This window comes from Poecile atricapillus, chromosome 3, assembly GCF_030490865.1.
Source record: "Poecile atricapillus isolate bPoeAtr1 chromosome 3, bPoeAtr1.hap1, whole genome shotgun sequence".
In the NCBI taxonomy this organism is placed as follows: Eukaryota; Metazoa; Chordata; class Aves; order Passeriformes; family Paridae; genus Poecile; species Poecile atricapillus.
Genome location: NC_081251.1, coordinates 65,504,782 through 65,522,886, shown reverse-complemented (window position 1 = coordinate 65,522,886; position 18,105 = coordinate 65,504,782). Strand labels below are relative to the sequence as shown.

General features: G+C 38.5%; 1 long non-coding RNA gene across 1 annotated transcript; it reads left to right on the top strand.

Annotated features, from left to right (window-relative positions):
* Nucleotides 1-4,925: 4,925 nt before the first annotated feature.
* On the top strand, nt 4,926-10,135 carry LOC131577464 (uncharacterized). Its single transcript, XR_009277213.1, has 3 exons — nt 4,926-5,034; nt 5,425-5,503; nt 8,883-10,135. It is a non-coding gene; the product is annotated as an uncharacterized LOC131577464 (long non-coding RNA).
* Nucleotides 10,136-18,105: the final 7,970 nt, after the last annotated feature.

Below are 18,105 nucleotides of genomic sequence, written 5' to 3'. Positions count from 1 at the left end.
CTACAAAGTGGCACAATCCCAGGATCAGATATTAACAGGAAATGTAAGACTCTTTTCATTTTAAATGAGCTGAAGTTATTAGGAAAGTCACATGAACACTCCCTTGTATCTCAGATTGTGTACCAATATTTTCAATATACTAGAATATATATTTATTTTGCAACATGAGGAAATGAAGGTAAACTCATTTTATTTCACTGCCAGAAAAATAGGTTTCAGAAGCCATAGGTTCAAATTTTATGTCCAGACAATGAGGTCATGAACCATCTGAAGAAAAATTTTATTGTGTTTTCACTTACGTTAGTGCTTCTTGAGCAGCATTTCCTTCAGTAGAGCTAAATCTCTACTGAAGTTTTCCTGTCTTCAGGAGCAGAATGCTAAGTCTTCTTGAAAGGAGGTTATCATTTGGAAAACTCCTACATTCACAGAAAACTTCTGGTACTTTGCCATAGGATGGCAGTGTAACAGCACATGGTGTTAAGTCTGAATTTTCTGAAGTGTCCTTGAAACGCTGGATATTGAAGATAGAATTTGTCTGCAACTAAGTGCAGCCGTGTTGCTTTTTAACTTTTCAAAATACCATTGTTCCCCTTGTATGGGTAGTGCATCTTTGCATATGTTTTAATTAAATTGTTTTCCTTTTGTGCTGTTTATTAGCTATACAATAGACTCTTATTAAAGAGTAATGAATCTCCTGGATATCCCTATTGTATCATATGGTTAATAGTATTTTATTTGTAGACTACTTCCCATCATTTTTTTTTTTCCGGAAAAGTAATTTATTCTTTAAAATGTACGTGTTTTGTTTCAGAATTTAATTGTTAATGTGATTCATCTGGTGTATTTTCTGGTTGTTTTTCTTTAAGGGTTGGGGTTTTTTTTTATAAAGTCAGTTTGGAGACTTTAGTTTGTAGTCCTTTATTAGGTTCTCATAACTCTTTCAGTCCTCAAGCCTATCTTTTTAAACATTATTGTTTATCTCTCTGGGATATTTTATTTTTCAGTATTTTATTAATTTTCAGTTCTTTCCATGTTTTCACTGCCTTGGATTCTTACTCTTACTTGAGTAAGAATCACTATTGTCAGCAAAAGAGTAGTCATTTTTTAACTTGGGGAATACTTTAATAGTTGTATTGCAAATATGGTGTTGTGAATCCTTGCTGTTACCTGTTTCTAATCAACCTTTTGTGGAGTCTTGCTAGAACTTCTCTGAAGATACCTGAGAGATAAATGAACCAGTGTAAGTTTGTTTGCCTTCATGACAAATTTTCAAGACATATTTATCAAGCACATTAATGTTTTGTGCAATTTATATCAAAGCCATTAAAATTTTTAATCCTTTTGTGATTAGCCAAGGGGTAACACAATTTTGGACTTGTACTGAAGTCCAAGTCCTTTCTAGGTGGACTCTAGGTGATCCACTTGAACGTGTTGCCCTTGGCCAATGCATAAGATGGAGCTGGTGTTTGTAGAGAGCACTTTGTGCTTGAGCATGTCTAAACAGCAGTCAAAGGAAAAGATAGCTTGCAGCAACTTTTAAAATTTATTCAGGCTCCAAGAAAGATGGAATGGGGACCAAATTGACTGGGACCAAATAACCTGAAAAAAATCTCATCTTAGTTTTGTACAAAAATTTTGCATCCAACCTAACATGCAGTTTATTTCTGCAGTGATAGTCACTGAGTTATGTGTTAATTCTGCCTCTGCTAGTGCAATGTGCTGACACTGTGCTGTAGTCAGTTTTGGTATCTGCCAAGCAAAAATAAAAACTTCAGCTTTAATTTGCCTTACTTAAATGTACTGCTCTGTCAAAGTTACATATGAGGTTTATTGAGAAGCTTTAGAAGTCAGTGTAAGTTGACATTCAGAGTAATTCTGAGTAATATGAACTCAAAATGAAACTTAGTGAATTACTAATGAAATGTCTAAATGGTTTGATGATTGAAAGCAAAATGAACAGAACACTATTTTTCATAACATGTTTCTCCTTAACTACTGTGCACAGTAAGAACACAAATTACTTGTAAAGATGCTTGTAGTTTTTAAAAAATCCTGCAATTCAGATACTCAACATGGACAACATCTGAGACTCTGTTCTGCCTCTACTGTTCAGAAAGAGATGAGGAATTGACTGAAGATACTTTTCTACTATTCAGTTTTCAGTGTTCACTAACCTTACAACCTTCTGTTTCCACCCCTAGAGATCTTTAAGAATCCCATCTTTTTAGGGGCTTGTAATATACCTTTACCTTGTCACAATTCATTATGAATACCTATTTTAGCTATTGTTTCTATGTACATTTTTAGCAAGTGTACATTTTCTAACTCCTACTTACATGCCTATCTTGATTCTGTTACCTTCTGAGTATAGGCATGACTTCATTTATAAAAAGCATTATTGGTGAAAAGTTTTTCTTTTCTCTGTTTCTCATTTCATTCTACATTTATTAACTCAGCTATTTTGTTTCTGAAAGCAGAATTCTAGTAATTGTCCTTGATCCTTCTACTTTTCCTTCTGTGTGATGTTCTTCTGTCAGGGTTTTCTGTCTACTCTTTGAACACTGACAGAATTTGTACTTAACATAGTATTGCCGCTTTTTTTCTGTGTTTGTAACTGATGCAACTTCGTATAGCCTTTCTATATCTTCTTCCTGTTTATCCAGGTAATCTAAAGGCAGCTACTTCTTCTGGTTGCTTGTTTTTCGCTTCAGGATGAAGAATTTAATACCTATGTGTTTTGCTGCTGGTTTCTTGTCATTGCAGAAAGGCTTTTTAAAGCAAGGGCATAGCAACCTGACCACATCAGGGACAAAAATCTCAGATGGAGGTACATAAATCACTCAAATAGAAAACATATTACATAATACAAAAGTATTGGAAAATAGCAGGATCAAGGTTAATTGGTTTACTCCTGAAATACTTACTAGATACTTTAACTTATGTCTTTGGTATTTTGATAAGCAAGGTTTCTTGATAGGTATTTTTATGATTTTTCAAACTGTTTCATGGCTTAGGTCATATTACTATCAGTCTTTACCTAAGATCATAGGTAGTCTGGTTTTACCTATCAAATACAGTAATTTTCTATCATTCTCCATTTCAGCTCTTGATTCAATTATTCGGCTTTTTCGTGGTAGGTCTCTGATCTCTTGATCATTTCTCTTACTTGGGCCTGCAGATCCTCAAAGAACTAAAGATTATTTTTGTATTACCCACTCACTCAGGCTTTCATATACAGCTTATAGAATCACCTTCTCTAAATGGGTTTGGTTTTCTATTTCCCCACTGCAGCTCACTTCTCTGCATTATTACATAAAGCTGGAATACATTTGAATCTTCATTCTTATATACATATATAAGTCCAGTTACTAGTGAATAGTTATGAAATTGCATATAGTTCACACTGTGCTTTTCACTGTACTTGGAATTATTATGTAATTTTGATATTTCATAGCTCTCATCTTTTGTTTGCACTACCCAAACTTATTTCTTTTTCAATAAGCTGGTAGAGCCTGCCTTTCTCAGCCTGCCTTTCTGAGCCTCACTCAATACAGTCTCACTGTATTACTTCTACTTACCACTTTTAGTAGTTGCAGCAATTGGTACTAATCAAAAGAGTTGTGTAGAGAAAAGTCTATTTGATATGCTTGCCCCAGAATCATAGAACACAGGACTCTGAAGTGACCTGCAATCTCTTTGGCTTCTCTAAGGCAAGGCAAATAATGTACACAGCATCACAGACTGTTCTTAAAAATCTTCCAGAGCTGGAGTTTACACATCCTCTTCACCCACTGTTTGCTGTTGCATTTTTACTTGTGGTCTGAAAAAGTTCATAGAACAGCATGTGTTGGAAAAGACCTCAAAAGATGGTCCAACTTTTCACGTGAAAGGGAGCCTACCTAGATGTGCTTATCTAGCACCTTGTCCAGTCACATCTTGAAAACCTCCAGTAGTGGGGCCTCTACCATGTCCCTGGGGAGGCTGTTCCAGTGATTGACTGCTTTCACAATTTCTGTTTTATAGAGATAAAACCTCTCCCAGAGGAACCTGAACCAATTGCCCTTTGTCTTTTCCATGTGGCTCTTTGTGAAGAAAGATCCTCTGGTCTCCTTGTAGACACCCTTTAAGTACTGTAATACTCTATGAGGTCCCTCTGAGCCCTCTTTTCTTCAGGGAGAAAAGACCTAACTTCTTCAGGCTTTGTGTCTCTTCTTTGGACCTTCTGTAGGCTGTCTGCATCTTTCTTCGTTGGGATCAGGACTGTCCTGCAGGTGTGGCCTGTCAAGTGCTGAGTAGAGTGGGACAATTGAATCAACTAATAATGCCTTTTTTTGCTGCCATTCATATGCATATTATGACTATTACCTGCAAATACAGTAGATTATTGCCTTCCTCTATGCATCAGTCAGGAGGAGCATTCTTCAGAATTTGAACACTAAAACAATTTTTCCCCTTGGTCTCTTCTTCAGCCTGAACAATCTCAGTGCTTTTGGTCTATCCTCAGAGATGATGTGTTAGAGATTTCAGCCGTTCCTGTTGCTTTTTGTTAGGCTCTGGAATTTGTCCAAATCTCTCTTAAAACATACCTGAATTAAACACAGTACTGCAGGTAAGCTCTTAGAGTTGAAAAAGGTAGAATAACAACTTTATCAATCTCCTACATGGTAGTCATGTGTGCTTTTTACCACTGGCACTGATACTGTTGACTCACATACAGCATGTCAGCCCTGGAGGTTCAGATCCTTTTCATCACAGCTGACAGCTAAACATTCCCCAACTTCTCTGTACGCTTGTTGCTCTGCATCTACATCTTGCACATGTCCTTACTGAATTTCAGTCTCCTTTTTCAGACTTATTTCCTGTTTGTCAAGATCACTTTGAATTATAGCCCTCCTGCCCAAAATGCTTGCAGTTCCTCACAGGCTGGTGTAACTGCCAGTTTAAAAAGCTTCCTCTTTACTTCATAACCCACTTCAAGAACAAATGCATCTAACGGTATCAGCCCCAGGGCAGACGCCTGGAGATGTCACATTGGTAGTGAATTAATGATAGCTACTTCTAAATAGGTTTTCTAACAGTTTTGTACCTTCAGTGTGCATATTTCCTCTAGAGTAGGTAACATTTGCATAAGCAAACTAGGGATATGTGAAAAAGTGTCCAAAACTCTACAAAAGATGGATATATATGGCATCTGCTGCCTCTTCCTTATGCACAGTGTTACCCTCTCAAAGCATGTTACTCTTCCCAGAAACTATGATCTGACTCAATTTATTTTCAGCACAACTATGATGAGTGCTACTTCAGTCATGCAGTTGTTTGATTATTCATTCCCCAATTTGTTTTTCTTTTTTAACAGGAGATGCTGCTAAACCGATGGTTAGGTAATTTCCAAACACTTTTAATCTTTCTCCTGTGCTTCTCTAGTTGTCCTTGCTCAGCCTTGAAGTTCCTTGAGATGGTTCAAAGGAGGATCACAGCAGCACAACTGCAGAAGAGTTACCAGGTAGGACTAATTCTCTTTTTTAGAAGGAAAGTTGGGCTGAGGTACTTGTGCTGAGGTACTTTCAAGGCTGAGGTGCTTACTAGGCTCATATTAATACTCTCAGAACGGGGAAAGAGTTTTGTCTCTGGGCAGACAAGAACTTTTGCTTCCTTCAGCAGTTACCGGTATGGTTTGCCTGCTGATATCATTCATCTTGGCTTAGCTAGCATCTGTCACTATGGAGAGCCAAACCCTTGTCTATTCTTGGGACATACAGCTTAATTATCTGAGAGTGGAAACATTTTTATGAACAGATTTATACTTTATATTTACCAGTACCTGGGTAAAATCTAAAGGTAAGATCAAATTAGATTATTTCATGCTATTTTAATAGCTTCCAGCTATTAAACATTATGAAGTTTAAGAGTAATACATCTAAGAAAATTTATTCAGATTTTATGGTTTGTTTCATTTCCTGGCACTACTAAGTATGCCCCTTTTGATTATTTCACTCCAAGTTTATATTAATGTGCAGTTCTGAGTTTTGTGGGAGACATCCATATTTCACAGAATAAAAACAAACATTTCTTTGCAACCCCTGATATGAAGCCACATACTGGCAAATTATAGTTGTGGCTTGCTGATTTGGAAATTCTTTTCATACACTTCAGCAACACAAGATCCATGTGAGAGGCAAATAATAATTTGGGTCAAATTCTGCTGGTTCAAGTAAACTGAGAGACTTTCTTGCTTTACAGACTTAGTCTTCTACATGTTAACTTCTTAAAAAGCATGGATTTTATTTACATAAAGCTGAATCACAGAGTCTTAAGTTAATTGTAATATTAAATACTAATATTTCTTTTATGCAAAAAAAAAAGTCTGAAAGCTGAGATATTTTCAGGGTGATGAACACTATACTCATTTTTACTAATTCATAGACAGTCCAAAAAAACGTTGGAAAAACAACTCCAAAGGCATACTTTACTTTCTTGTAACCGCTGCACTGCAGTTCCACAAAGCCCTTTTTGTGGAGTAAGAGAGCTGACTTCATCTCTTAGAGGCACCTTGAAAAGGAAAATTTGTCAGATTGCATACATGAAAATGGAAAAATATATTGAATTCTGTATGTTTTAGTGAATTAGCTGCTGACTAGGAATGGCTAAAGATACTCCAATTTAACAGTCCTCTTTGCTCTTAAAAAAAAAAAAAAATAGATCACTGCATACTCAAAATAAAACCATGTTTCTTAGGCAGAGGTGTACTAGATTGTCCCCTAGTATGCACCATTGTTCCAGTGACCCACACATGCTGTGGAACTTCATCATCTTTTAAGTGGTTTGCAGCTGATAACATTTGCTTGCTTCAGACTTAAATTTCTCTCTCTGATAAAAATAGTCTTTTCAGATAAAAACAGACTTTTTCAAGAAATGCACTGCTTATTTCCTTTTTAATAACACAGAGATGTAATACTGTATTAAAAATAAGGGGAAGGGGGGATTGTTCACTGGAAAAACCTTGCTCTTTTAAACATTGCTTTAGTTATATCTTTACATATTTATCTCTTTTCAGTTAAAAGACTTTACAGAATTTCTCATTTTCTTATGTTTTTCTGCCCTGTTTTACTCAGCTGTGATATAGGGCAACTTGAATGACAGAAGCATGGATGTCTTGAGCCCTTGTGTCAGATTGGTTTTATTGGTAATACTCTGACGTTTAATCAGACATTTTGTTTGCTTTGTGCTCAATCATACAAACCTCATGCTGGCCTGAGACCAGAGAAGGATAAGAGTTTAACCTGCTGTTATCTGCACTGCTCACGATGTTTAAATGAATTGCTGGACTTGAGCTGAAACTGTGGTGCCCGTTCCAATGTCTTCCTAAGCTGCTTGAAGGAGCACCCTTAGCCCCAGGTCAGGCTTATCCTGGTCATCTCTGTGGTGCTTACCATGTCTTGGGAGACAGGCCACGCTTGCTCCTTACCACTCTGGGAGCCTGGATTGGTCTCAAAGCCAGAAAGGGATAAATAAAAGAGCCCATCTGCCTGAGGGAGTTGTGTTTTTCTTAACCTGTGACTGCTAGAATGAGTTTCTTCATGGTATAGAAGATGAAATGTTCTACATGATAGCTTAAAGAAAGTAGAGGTAAGACAGAGAAAAGTAGAATGAATTTGGGGACAAATTTGTTTTGGGTCCATGTACTTGACAAGTACAGAAGAAAGAGCTCTTACAAAAACTAAAATTTTCTATTTTGCTAAGGTCGTATTTGGAATAAGACTAGCTGTGATTAAGATACAGCTAATAAAGGTGTGCCTTACCTCCATCATTTTCTCATTCATGATCACATGTAATTGTTAGAGCCAATAGAAATGTTATGCAATTATACTATAGCTTAAGTAGCTTAATAGCTCAAGTGTATACAACTTAGAAAAATTATGTAATGAAATGAGCTTGTGTGTGCAAATTCTAAAAAAATTACCTGTCATGCTCAGTTTACACAGAAAAGCCAGTGTAACCATGTGTTTCTTTGATGATAAGGGAAATATTAAACTCCTCTAGAGCAATCCAGCAACAGGCTACTCTTTAGGAAACAAACTATATTTCATTTGCAGAGAAGTTGAAAATTTTCTATATTAAAATAACTACCAAGATTAAAGATTACAGGAAAGATGCAAAGGTGTATTTACACTCAGGTCAGTTTTCTTATTATTTCTTCATTAGTAGTTCTCACTCAAGAAAGCTGTGCCTGGGAGTGCAGCTCTTTCAAGAATGGGGTCACAATTTCTGTCATGGCAAAAATATTCCACTAAATTCAGGTCTTGGGTCTGCCATACAATCAGAGAGGAGACATTCCAAACAGAGCATCCAAAGGGCACTGTGTGTATTTTTGTAATTTTTCTTTATGTTTTTCTCCCAATGTAGTAATGTATTCTTCATAACATAATATTTGTAATGTATTGAAATAAATTTATTCTTACTTTTCTCTCATGTCTTTTCTGGTCCCTCGTTTGATTGCATGGTGAGAAATAGTAGATGTTGCATTCCCCCAAGAGCGGGAACATTAGAAAGTCCTGACTCCTCTTAGAGCATCATGCCATTATAGAGGTTGGGAAGGCATAAAGAATCTGGAAACATTTCAAATTAACTGAAATATCTTTGTTACTACTGGAAACTTGGGTACCAGATTTGGAGAAAAAAGCTTCTTAATGGGTATGGGTAAATGTCTATCTATAGGGAGAGAGGGTCTGATGTTCTGGGATTGTCATAAATTGTCCTGTTAATACTCTCCATAAGTTGATGACAAGTTAATGAGCAGACATACATTTTTCAGAGAAAAGAAGCTGAGGAGAAGTGGATTTTAGAACAAAAAAAAAAGAGTTGTTTTTTTTTTTCTCTTGTAGTGTTGGACCACTTCTACTGTCAATAAATATTCAGACATGTTCTCTCACTTTTCCTTGTAAAAGATGGTATTGCTGAAACTGTAAAACAAAAGCTTTCTTCAGGAAACAGAAAAGGAGTGATTGTTTTCTGAAAAGAGAAATCAGAGTATACATGTAGTTTTCTCTGAGGCTAGGAAAGGTCTAGAAGTGAGCCAGGCGGGTATTTTAACTATGTGAAAATTGTTTATGAGAACCTCAGGAGCTCCCTGAGGAGTGAAAAGATCCAAGAATGGACTAACAGGAGGAAGAGTAATTTGCAGTTGGTCCTGGTTTTGATATTCACATGGCACTGGGGAGATGAAGGGAGGTCTAACCTGAACACTTATAACATCTCCTTAGTAAAGGTGTCCTTCAGAGCAGTGAGAGGACATTTTGGTGCTTGTAGTTCACTCTTCTCATATGAGGATCACACAAAGGCTTTTAACTCTTTCAGCAGTTTTGCAGTAGCCTTGCCTTTCAGTATTGGTACATAATACACACATGGGGATGTAAACTGAATTCACAAAAACCCATAAAAAAACAAGTTTCCTTTTGAGCAAGAAGAATGCTAAGACAGCATTTCTCATGTGATTTATGTTCAAAATTGCTAGAGTTTTTAACAGAAACTGAATACAATATGCTTAAATTTACTGTAGAGCACTGTTATCATCTTGGATTCTCTATGCATTCTTTTTCACAGGGAATGAGACCAGAAGTTTTTTTTACTTTATGATAATTTTGTACAGCTCTATCCAGTACTAAAGCAGATGATAAAAAAACCCAACCAATCACCAACAACAAACAAAAAAACTCCACAACCCCCCCAACAAACAACAAACTCACTCCTCTCACCCAAAAAAAAACAAACCCAAAAGCATAATACTTCTTTTAAAGCAAATAAATTTTATCTGACTGTTATATTCTGAATGGAAGCTAAAAATCATAAAAGTAAGGATCCTTTTCAAAAGAAGTAAGAAATGGTCTAAGTTAAGGAAACAATATTGTTGCTTGTGTACCTAGAGCTCTGTATGAGCAATAATTAAAAAAGACAATGTCTTTTGGTTTAAAAAAGCAATTTATTTCCACCTTCTATGTGTGGCAGTCAAGCAAAAAGGATTGCCACCTTTTTACAAATTTAAAACATTGTTTCATATGCATCCAGCTTTTGTTTAAATGCCAACCCTTCTCCTCAAGTGCTGCATTATTATTTTCTGAACAAAAGTGTGTTGATCAAGTTCCTGAATAAATTTGTTTCCTGTTTCCTTGTGATTATCATATTAATTTCCACTTATTACGTTCAAAATGCACTAAATGGAAGAGTTGAATAAAAGTTTTACTTAAACTTTGTTCTTTTATATTGTCTTATGACATCTATACTGTACTGTAGAGAGAAATTAGCAGATATTCTATAAGGTGATGAAAGCTGTCTTATTTTCCTGTTTTTTTTTCTCTGGGTTTAGGTTTGTTTTGTTTTTTTTACACTTCCTTTCTTGTTCTGGGGCAAACCAAGGAATACTAACACCTTGGGGAAAACATTGCAGATTTAATGCAGAGATGGAATATCTTTTCAGCTTAAAAATAGTCATAATGAATTTTTTTCTGCATGTATTTAGTATGAAGTGGGACTAAGTCTTCATTGATGCTGAAGACTAATAAGAAGTGGTGAATCAATTCAATACTAACCTGCTTGCTGCAGTTATTAAATTTTTCATATCAGTTTTGTCACCTTGAACTTTTTAAAAATGGGTTACAGGTGTAAATTCATCCATTATTTGATTTTGCAAAAGCTTCATAAAACAGGTTTATGAAGCTTTCTTCTTATCTGTTTCTGAAGGTGCAGTAGTGATGTATTTGCTCCCATGAGCTTCACATTTGGACAGCTTTGCAGTCCTTCTGGGTGAAATAGGACCAACTCCAAAGTATTTTATTAAAAGGAAATGGGAAAACTGCTACAGAGACTTAAACCTTGCATAGTGAAGCAAAGCAAACTCTTATAGCTCTTCTGCCCTATGTCCTAAGCATAACACCCATTTTAGCTATCTACAGCCTGGCGACCACCAGCTACCAAATAATTTACCATGAATCTTTCACTGCTGCTGCTTGCATCAGCACCAAGTTCCTTGAAATTCCCAGGATAAACATTGGTCTTCAATCCTTACTGTCATTAATTCAAAACCTGACACAATCAGACCTGAATCTTGGCCTTAACTGCAGGCCCACAACCCATACACTGTGCCAGATGAACCGTGAGCCAAATCCCATTTGCCATCTCCAGCCTCCTGCCCAGTCTTCCAGGCTCTGAAGAAAGCCTGTCTTTTCAGTTGAGTGCTTGACTGGGAACAATGCCTCCAGCTACATCCTAAATCTGACTTTCTGAGGGAATTTCATGTAGTCTTTGGGGTTCTTTGTGCTCAAGGAACTGTATACTGGTTTTGACGAGCAAATTTAGACTAACTCTCCACATTTCCATAATGCAAAAGAACTCTCATTTTGAATAGTGCCAGTAAAGCAGAACTATTTCCTACCACCATAGGTTAGCTGGAGTATATTTGTACTAACTGAACTCCACTGTTGCCCATTTAAAGTAAACAGAAACAGCAGAGCATACATGTTGTTAATACTTTCCCCATATTCTATTAACAAGTTGCTTTAATGCAAAATTTTGTTCTTGAATTTGACAAGCAGGTGCTAAATTTTAGCTACATACACCTAGAACTAGATTTTATAGATTTAAGCTATACAGCTCATGGGAAAAATAACTGGTGCAGAAGAAAAATTGAAGGTCATCCTTTATGCCTACTGGTACTTTCACATAGTTTCAGAACCACAAGATTAGTCATGTCTTTCTATCTGCAGTGATTATACAATTGCACCTAGGAGCTGGAAAATAACCAGGTACAATAGCACTTTGTGATTTTTAATTACTGGTACTTCTTATTTTCAATAATTTTGGGGAAGAAATTGAAAGTATCAAGTATTTTGCTTCATATTTTTTCTTCTCAAGATATGCTGTTTTGCTCCATTCTCAGGATCTCAGATAAAAAGAATAACTTCAAAACTGTTTACTAAGGTTGCTTTTTTTTAAAAAAAAAGTTTTTGTCATCTTCTAAGTAGTGCTATGTGCAGTTACAGTTTCACTAGGTGAAACGAAAAGCTGGTCATTAGTATTTTGTAATGTGTTTTAATAACCACATAGAGTAGGAATATCTAATGATGCTTTATAGTACTGATGCTAATACCCTGATTTACTGAGAAACTTTACAGTCCACTGTTGTGGTTTTAGCACTAGCTAAAAATCACTAGAATACTTATTCATTTCTTGCTGTGAGATATGGATTAGGAAAAGGGCAAAAGAGGCTTAAAACTTAAAAGGAATAAAGTTTATTAACAGAATTACAAGAATAAGAAACCATAATAAAACTTCCAGAAACCCTTTCTCCCCACTACCTAACTTTTCCCTTGTCTAACTGACAACCTAGAGACAAAACCTGGTGGTTAATGCAGTCACAACTATACAATAGTCTTTTCATCAGTCTTTGTAGAGAGAGGAGTTCTCTCTTGTTATTTCATGGAGAGTTCTCTACAAGAAAACAGTTTTCTCATGCATTTTCATTCCCATGATTGGCAGCTGCCCGGGAAAAAAACTCTGCCCTCATGCTTTCCTCCCATTTTCACACCACCCTGAGGGGTGTGTTCATGGGCCATGAACTCAAGGGGTATTATTTTAAGGATGAGTTTTTCAAAGGCAAAAGTCCTCTTCATCTGTCTCTGTGATCATCTCTGCGAACAGAGGTTTTCTCCTTTTCTCCCTGGGGGCCAAAGGTCTTTATCAACTCTCACGTATCTTTCTCTGTTCCAGCATCTCATGGGATCACAACTACTCCACCATCTGCTTAGCTTCATCAATGGATACCTTTGCTCAGATCTACATTTTGAAATACTTAATTCCTCCCAAATACTCTTTCGTGAATTAAAGGAATTTTTTCAGAACATTATTGTCCATCTCCATGGCCTTACCAAAAGAATATTTTAGATTATTAAAGCATCTCTTCATTCTCCTTCTATCTGAAACTTGACTCCTTCTTTTACTGATTTTGATGGTTTATGTTGTTTCTTTACATGTTGATCACTCTTGCTTTCTTCTCTCTGGGAAGGGATTAAGTCTGCAGATCTCATCTGGGTAGTGAAAGGGTTTAAATCTGGCCCACACCGCAGCAGGTATTCATGATGTCGGATTTCAGGTGTCTCTCTCAGCCCAGCAGCCGCAGGGAAGGAGCAGACAGTTCTTGGCTTAGAGCCGTCTGTGCAGGTCATGGTGGGGATGTCAGCAGCCCTGGCCTGGCCCAGCCTAGGGCCAGGGGAGCCTCTGCCTGGGAAAGGCTTCAGCCACCCTGCTGGAATAGGACCCAGAGGGTTTCCCAGGAGAGCCAAAGCAGAGTCTGGCCCCAGCCTGGCTCAGGGAAAGCTCCTCAGTCCCCATCGCCCGCCCGGGAGCTGCTGGAGTCCGGCTCAGCCCCGTCCCCCCAGGCCGGACAGGCCGTGGGGAGAGCAGGGGCCAGCCAGAGCTCTGTTACCTTTCAAAGCTGGAAACAGAGACAGAAACTCCCAGGCATAGGTTTAAAAGGTGGTATTCACAAAGGTGATCGCACTTTTCTGTGGTGAAAAATGCTGTCAGTTCTCAGAACTGGCCAGCTATTGGCCAGGTCTCAGGCAGAGAAGAAACTCCCAGCAGCCTCTCTCAGACTCATCACGTCCGTGTGTATTTCCGACTTTTTTTCCTAAAAGCCAACCCACCACGTCCACAAACTAAGACAATGTGGTTTTAACAAAGTGTCCACATAAGTTGCTTCTTGACAAAATCATCATAAAAGGCTCATGGTGTGATGCATTACAAGACTTCCATTTTCAAGTTTTACAGTGAATTCTTTCAGGTGTACACAAAATACAAGGGGACTGTTTGGTTAAAAACACTTTCAGCTCCTGGCAGGGGGGAGGGTAAGCCAGAGCTAGTCCAGCTCACCTGGCAGAGCCTGAGCTTAGATGGAGCTCCTGAGCCAATGGACAGGGGATGTGTGAGAAGTCCCCAGGTGAGGCCAATCACAGCTATTAGGCCCTCTCAGAGCACTTAGGGTGCTGGCAAAGGCATCATCTCCTTCTCCTGAGCCAAAGCCATGTGTTAGCATGTGAGCTTGGCCCAGCCTTCTGTGCTGCAGAAGACAGAAAGTGTATGACTGCTGTGGTGCTCACAGGTTAGCAGCCAATGCATTTGCTATGTGTGTTTCCAACAGTTCAGTTGTGTACAGCATTGCCCCAAGAAACTCCTTAAACTCAAAGAGCAGCTCAGCTTGCATAGATAAGTATCTTTCACACATTCAGAGTCTGAGTAGCCTCAAAGATTTTCACTTTATATGATGGTGATATTGGAGATGTAGAATGGGCCTTCACAGAGCTTCTTCCTTCCTACATTCTGTTTCGCAAAGAACTCATAACAGGAGTAATTCCAAGCACTGCATCCCAATGCACTTCTGAGCTCAGTACATGCAAACAGTGTCCAGGCCTTGGGCTCACTCCCTGAGACTACAGAAATATTTGTTTGTTGTTGAAAACAACAGCTGAAGTTTACTTTAGCCCTTTGTGTTCTAAAATACGTGTTCTTGTCCCTACTTGCATCAAATAGTTGTATTTTCTTTTGAAATGGCCTTTGTGCTAACTAGTGCAAGCTGGCAAACCTAATTTCAGTTCCATGAAAAATTTCAAGATTTGGAAATATTTTTCATCCCACATTGGAACAAAATGTGTAGATGGTACTCATGCATGAAGAACTAAAACTCCACTAAAATCCCCAAATATTTTGCTTTGGAGACAATACGTCAGAATAGTATACTGAAAACTGCTGAATGCTTAAATTCAAGTTTTAAGTCTCTAGTGGCAAGACGTAGATGGCAGATTCTCACTGCTTATATTGTCTGGGACATCAAGCCCTGTTTTAAGAAAATAGTTTTTTTGTAAATTGAGGTTCCAGCTATTCTGAATTCTGAAATTAAATCTGAGAGGATGCTGTGGCAATGGCTTTATCTGTCATGGGCAATTCATGGCTCCAGATGTGCCTCCTGATGGTATGCAAAGAATATCAGTTCAGTCTCATTTTTAGTCCCATGTAAACTAGACAAGGCAGTGCCTACCTGTAAAGTCAGAGGGCTGAAAGTGGTAGTGGTGAATTATTGCTCCTCATTTTTCTGGATCTTGTCTCAATATTTATGAATTCTGCTATATACAATGAACCACATTGTCTCTGATATATGTACAAATTCTAACAACAGCAATGAGAACTGCACATTCCCCTGTCAAACAGTGTTTCTCTTTCACTGCCTTTTCATAACTTTCACATGGCATGGTTTAGTTAATTTTAGGCTTTTCTTTATTATTAAATGTTCAGTTTGTTATTATGGTTCATTTTAAACCAGACTCTTCTTGTATTTAAAGAATTTTTCCCCCTTATCATATGTGAGAGTCTATTTGGCATTCTGGTTTAGAAATATTTTTCTTACAATATTTTCTCCATCTCATAGTAGTTTGTTACAATCTAGGAGTTTTGACATTTATTTTATTTTATGAACGGAGCTTTGAAATGTTGAGTTTTATTTTGTTTTTACCCTTTTGCCCAGAGAGTTACGTGAGCACTGTATAAAGATAGAAGAAAAATATTTGGTCACATTTTACCTTATCACTTCTGACAATATCTCTCTTAGTCTAAACAGGGTATCAGTATTTTAAGCCAAAGTCTAGCTATCAGTATGCAGGCGACCTTTTCATTGCAGTGGGAGAAGTATATGCATATTGAAAGGACATGGCATAACCTTATATATATAACTTACCTTCTTTTATTACATAGTTTCTTTTTTGTGTGGCTGAGATAATTTTTAAGTCCAAAGAAAGAAGAAGTGGTATTTTAAGAAACTTACTGTCTCAAAAGAAACTGTTATTTGGTGTAAAATGGTAATTATCAAAGATTAGCAATATGTGGATCCCTGCACCGTCCACCACAGGCATCTTAGGAATTTAAGTGACACACCTGAGGTGCTAACAATACCATATAGGCTCTTTAAAACCAACTGCTGATGGAAAGTAGAAAATCTGAATCTGTCATAAATGTCGAGTGATGACTTCTACAAAAAATCCTGTTAGTTTTTGGATGTTACAAGGGCAGCTGCAGCCATGAGCTAAGTGAGACCTGCTTAGAGGGTGTTTGAGCAGTTTCATGGTCTCATTAGCAGAAGCTCTTGGTGTAGGACCTTGGTGAGGTGCAGCCCTTCTTCACCAAAAGGACTACCCAGCATTGGAGCAGGCTGCCCAGGGAAGTGGTTGGTTGATTCTCTATCCCCAGAAGTATTTCAGAGACCTATAGATGAGGTGCTTAGGGACATGGTTAGTGGTAGAATTGTCAGTGTTGGGTTAATGGTTGGACTCAATGATTTTAGAGGTCCATTCCAAACCAAGGCATAGATTTCTATTCTATGAAGGCAATTCTATAATTCTGTGCCTGTGGTGGGTTTCCAGTTACTGTGGATGTGATGTGGATGTGTGGTGATGGCCTCCACAACTTATCAATGCTTTAGGGTGCTTTGCTAGGCTTGCTTTGCAAGAGGGGGCACAACCGATCAGGGTGATGGAACTGTTTCATTGTGGAGAGAGTTGCCTGTGCTTGGCTTCCAGCTGCAGTGAGGGCAGTGCAGAGGAGGGGATTGAGTTCATGAGCACACTGCTGTCAGGACAAGTGGATGTCCAGCCTCAGGAGGAGGTACCCATACTGGAGCTAGGCTAATTCTGTAACAGCAAGGTTCTTTCAGGAACACAGCTCTCTTTCATGAGCTGCAAAGAGGGATTTGGTGTTCAGAGTGGCAATTCATGGGATTGGGAACATGCCATGGAGCTGGGGTACTTCTTGGGCTCTTCCAGTGCTTGCAGCTTGGTGAGCTGCTTTGGACTTTGCATCTATATCTTCTGGGGGTGTTTATTTTCTGGTGTCCTCAGTTCCAGACTCTACTGCTGGGAAAGATTGATCCTGGTTAAAGATTCAAGTATTCATTCAGCTCATGTTAGCAGTCCCAGAGCACAGGCCCCAGGGCACAGCTCTCAAAAGCAGCAGTTTGCTCAGAAAGGCACATGGAAGGGGAGCAGAAATCTGCAGAAGGCCATGTCAGACTCAGCAGCAGCGGTGTCGCACCACAGGGCACATGTCCCAGCATTAGAGTAACCATCTCTGGTACAACCTCTAAACTGCCAAGTTTCTTTGTTTTCCATGTGCTATTTCTCTTGCTGCTTAAGTACATTGGCAGAACTAATACATCTGGAGCAGGAACCTTGAATGTATCAGGTGTGATTGGACAGTTATGGGAATGAGGGCCAAAGTTATGGAGACCCAGGTGATGTTATGTTGAGCCTTGCCAGTGTAGAGGAAAGGCTTGGAGGGGCAGATGGATTCCACGGGTCAATGTCTGGTTGCACAGATGATGTCATTGACAGGAATTTGGATTTTATGAGCCTAAGACATGCTTTGGACAGTAAGAACTACTAGACAGAGATAGCGAAAGCAAAAAAGGCCATGGGAGAATTGTCAGACAGCAAGCTGCACATGAGCCAGCAGCATGCCCTGGCAGTAAAGAAAAACAACAGCTTCCTGAGCTGTGCTAACAGGATCAAGAGAAGTAACTAGCCTTCTCTAGTCAGTACCCATGAGATCTCTAGTCATGAAATGAAATCTGGAAGGCTATGTCCAGTTTCAGGCCCCTCCATTTTAGGAAAGACATTAATAAACTCGAGTGAGTTTAGCACAGGGCAACCCAGGAGTCTAAAGCACTTGCTTATCAGAGAGGCTGAAGGCCTTGTTCAGTCTGCGTGAGAGAGAGCTTTGGGGAAACAAAACAGCCTTTCCCTTGCTATGATCCAACTATTATAGAAAAGCAGACAGATCCTTTCCACCAGTGCTGCTTGGTGGAGCACCTAAGACAGAAGGTAAAAGCTGAAGCAAGAGCGGTTTAGAATGGATATAAGAAAAAACTTTTTTACCATGGGGACAATCAAACACTGGAATAATTTGCCTTGTGGGGCATGCATCTTCTCCATGGCCTGGATAGATGAAGCCCTGAGAAACCTTGTCTGACTTTACAGCTGATCTGGCTTTGAGCAGAAGACTGGAGTATAAATC